The following is a 5,053-nucleotide window of genomic DNA, read 5'->3' on the forward strand; positions in this document are numbered from 1 at the left end:
TGTGTGCATGTTGTTGATTGGCAAGCAACATTCAGGTAAAACTTGCTTCTTCCTAGCTAATGTTTGGGGTAACAAAGTTTCTATTTTCTAAACTGAAGTATTTTTGAATCTGTGTCTCTGACATTGGTTGCTTAGTCATAGTAGACAAATAACAATAATTAAGAAGTGGTGTAATTTGATTGTATGGACCGTTGTAGTACAGTCAATTAATTCTTGACAAATTAATTATTATTACTGGCTCCAAATTTTTAATTGAAACAGCTGCATTCACAATTTGAGAACAGTAGTAGTACTGAAGTTAAAATGGAAGAAGAATATGAAGTGTGATCTACTTCATGACATTGATGCAGACGATTGTATGATGACAATAAGTTATACATCTTCAATATGAGGAAATATGCTCTCAATCAGGGACTTCAAATCGGCAACCACTGTAGATGAACCCTGCACTGAAGCCAATAGAACACCACCTCCTTCCCATTGTACTACCTCCTCCCACAAGATCACCTTCACCACTAACACTGAGAAGTGTGTCTGGGATCAAATAGCTGCTGACCAGGAGGTTGTAGCGGTCAAGGGGTAGCGACAGCCATGAAAGGACAGGGAGAGGGTAGAAAAGCAGCAAGAGAGGAGGTGGTGGAGGTGACGTGTCTGCTGGAGGTGCCGAGACAGACAATAGAGGTGGGAGACCAGTAAAAGGAATGGGAGAGCAGGGTAGGCCATTGGAGAATAATAGAGGAACAGGGAGAGAAAGCTGGCAACCCTGGCAGTTTCGGAGTCACTTCAGATGATCACTAAAGAGAAAAGGGAGGGACAGAAAAAGGAGAAGGGAGGGGAAGGAGAGAGGGAGGAAGGGAGGTGGCAGAGACAAAATAATAATTGTGTACTTAATCAATTAAACTATTTGATATAATTGAACTTATGCTTAACAATAACCATTACGACTGGAGTACTATACTATTATCGGCCAGTATACATGTATTTAACACTTATTATTTAAATAAATTAATAGTAACAGTTTAGTCACATTTGCCAGTTAAGGTGTGTGCATGGTTGAATTGTCGGATCATGTGATGTCAACTATGCAATCTTTCAAACAAGATATTCCTTAACTATGCAATGTTCCTCAGATCATATTTCGGAATACTTATTATTATTCCAGGTGAGAAAAAGCATGTAAACAATTTTCGGTACATGCTTAGATTTGCACCACAGTATACTTGTGGTTCAGATCTCAGCATTTTTTGATGTATTATATTAGAATGAGTGTTGTTGGTTCTTCCACAGTACTCTATGAGCTATACAGAACTTACTATTGCCCATTAAAGCAATAGAGAAGACTATGACCCAGTGCAGTAAGTGATGTAGAGCAGGGTTGTGGTTGGCCAGGAGAAGGCTTTGATCTCATCACTCAGGACCTCTTATTTAAACATGCACAAAGCATGCAGATAAGTAGTTAGTTCTCAATTCACAATTGTCACTAAGCATAAAAGGTGATCAGACAATTACTCAACTGTCCCGAAAATACAGCCTCTTCATTTCTTGGCTACTCATTATCTTTTCCTTCTTCCAATTCTTGATGCTTCTTTTCCTCACTTTTCACAACATCTGAATCAGCTGAAACAATGGTTTTTGCCACACAACATTGTTGCTGAGTTCTAACACATTCATACTGTCTTAAAGCAGTAAGAGAGCAGTGGCCTAACTTCTCTTCAATGATCTTCTCTGACACACTAGATTGGAAGATATGAGTTGTAGAAGTAGCACGCAATGAATAATAAGTGTAACTTGTACTGGTACTAGCACTCTCTGACATGCTTGGAAGCATGGCTTTTAAAGTGTTGAATGCCTACAGGAATGTTGATGTACCGGGATGTGCCCTATCAGCTGTGAGATCTTTTCGTGGCCTTAAATAGAATGCCTTTGGGTTTTCTGGAAGCTTGCTCAAATAGAAATTGATCATTCTTACAAAGCATTTCTGAGATCCTACAATTGCATGGACTGTCACTTTCTTGTTCTTCATGTGTATGTCTTTAAAACGATGCAAGTTATTCTTAGATATCAGCTCGGTGTATTGATGATATGAGTCCTCATTGTAGAGCTCTACATTAGTAGGGTAGCCAGAGAACTGTTCCGGATTCAGTTCACGCTGCTCTTGCACACCTCAAAGACACAAATGGAGACCAATGTAGAAAACACCATATCCCGTAATGATTTTTGAGACTGAAAGGAAAATATACCATTGTGCCACAGTAATCCTTCATCTTCAATAGACATGACAAGAGCAGAATGCCTTAAAACCCCAACACCTTCGGCATAAAGTGTGCTACAAATACTATCTAATATCTTGTGAAGCTTACAAATCAAGTGTCAGGTATGTCCAAAAAGTTAAACCTGACTCAATTAAGTTGACAGATGCAATATAAGCAACAGAAAAGGGCATGCAATGAAGATGGTTGACACGGCTCATCTGACTTCTGACGCATTTCCATGACGAAGAGACAACCACTTACACATTTTGTCAATGAAAGATGTAAAGAAGCAGGATCATTAGGTAAGCGAGAATTCTGGACCATAGACCGGTCATTGAAGTTTTGCACTGCCCATGCATTGTTTTCCTTAGTGTTCAAAGGCACAACTCCTTCTGAGGCAACTTCTAACTCTTCATTTACAACAGTAGTAAACCTTTCTTCTGATTTCTTCTTACTATAGGACAAAAAACTCTTCTTTTCTCCAATGGTTGGTAGATTTACACTGCTACTGGTAGCAATTCTCACACAACACTTTCACTCACATGCATAAAGGAATGGCAGTTCCTACTGCGCATGTTCAGTATAACTACAAATCAATTAAAGCACGAGTCCTTTGAGCACTATTGGATTTATCCACACTCGCTTCTGGTCTTGTCGCTAAAATTGGAGCACTCAGCCTTTGGCCTTGTGCTTCATTTTTAGCCACTTCACCGGAAGCTTGTGCAGATAATTGCAACAGGGCACTCAGACCCATGCTTTAACTAATACATATAGTTTCAATTCCGGGAAGAAGCTCTTTATTGCAACTCCAATGGCAGCTATTTTGTTTTGATTAAACACACCCACTACCTAAAGGCATTGAGGGCAGAAGCGTCATACAAAATGTATTTCTACAATATAACATGTATAGAAGAAATGAATTGTTGACACAATTATATAAATATATATACATTGCACGTCAGTAAAAACTCTTTTAAGACGACATGGGAGCTATAATCGCCTGTCATAAAAAAGCTGCAAGTATCATTGACAAACCTGCTGTTAATACTGTAATTGCTGGTAAATGGAGAGAAAGTAACTGTAGAGGAAGTGACAGAAGAAGTGAAGAAACCTTGCATTAACTTTTGTTAAAAGTCTACAGGTTGTGTGTTTTTACATCTGCAGATATTGTCCCTGAAATTACTAGAACTTTCTACCATAATTTAAGAAAATTTTATAAAATAAATTTTAAGCCGTAATTGTTCATCTTCATAGCCATTAATGTCTACAAAATTCATTATCCATTATTAACGGTTAGAATTAAAAATAATTACATCCAAGATGTCACAATGAACAACAAAACTGGCCAAAAATCAACAGAACAATAATGATAAAATACAACGACACATGGACACCAAAAAAACCACACCCAGGGGTGGAGAAAGTAACACATATAATTAATACAAATAAATTAGATTACTACAGACCACATGTACAAAATGGCATTGCTGGAAGGACAACTATTCATTAGATTATTGTGAGGTAAAATAAAGCAAATTGATTTGTCAAATGAAGTAATCTAAATAGTTCTTCATAACTTTTTGACTACTTTTTAATAACCATTATTTATAATAATAAAATTGTAATTTTTCAATATTTAGGCAGTTATTGAGAGCAATTTGTGGTTCACAGTCCATCAACATTTTATATTTGTTGTTATTTGAGTATTTTGAGTGTTTGCTAAAATATCTGATACCTGAATCAATTGTTTAGTTAATGTCCTTTTGTAGCTTCTCACTTCATCGATGCTATTGTGACCAGTGTGTTCCAAGATCCATTGTTGATCAATACCTTTATTGTATAAATGGGTTGCTGCAGTTACTTGTAAAGAATGATTAGTTTTGACTCCTTTTATCCCTCCAATTTCAAACATAGTTTTTGTCATCTGTGACAAAGTATTCCAATTAACAGCAACCAGAGTGAATCAGCAGTCATCTGTTGGCTTATTTAGCGGCTTCAAACCAAATGCATTTGATGGCCAGTGTTTTAGATACAAATGATTGTACTTTTTGAAGATTCTTACGAAACAATGCTGTGGTTTTTAAGTTTGCCTAAATGCTTCACAACTTTTGGAGTCATTTATGTCTTTTAAACATCCAGGATTGTTTTTTGAACATTTCTGAGAGTACTCAAGGTAAGGTCTTTGTCCTTCTTTCTCAATAATTTTAAACTTGCAAGGTGATTATCCTAATTGCCTATGCTCTTTTTCACTTCTCAGTGCAAAGTACATACCGTTCATATAGGAAATGGTATTAAGAAGAGAGCTGTGGGACTGGTCTCCTAAGATGCCTTTACTCCAAAGAGTCTCTTCATCTATTTCAATGCATTCCTCTTTCATTGTAGCATTTCAGCTGTAAGTTGCTTCATTTCACCATTAAGATTGTAAGGAAAGTCTATAAACTCATCATTCTTGGAAAAATTGATACTGATGTGACCGCTAATTCTGAAGTGACGCATTCACACACCATATGGTATAGAGTATTAGGAACATATTAAAACAATAACAATAATTTCATCATAACCATTAATAATAGTGATAATCACTAAGAATAAAAATATTTAAAAATAACAAGGTTAAGTGGGATTCTAGAGCAAATTTGTAAAATACTAATGAAACATGTCCAGAAATAGCTTGACACGGAACAAAAATTAACTGTATATTATCCATATTCTTCATGGTCCAAGACCTAATCTATCACATTGCAAGAGGCTGGTACAGTACTTTATGATTATTTTATGTCGAACTTTAAGTCCACTTTACA

The sequence above is a fragment of the Amphimedon queenslandica genome, unplaced genomic scaffold (genome assembly GCF_000090795.2).
Source record: "Amphimedon queenslandica unplaced genomic scaffold, v1.1 AMPQUscaffold_13242, whole genome shotgun sequence".
Classification (NCBI taxonomy): domain Eukaryota; kingdom Metazoa; phylum Porifera; class Demospongiae; order Haplosclerida; family Niphatidae; genus Amphimedon; species Amphimedon queenslandica.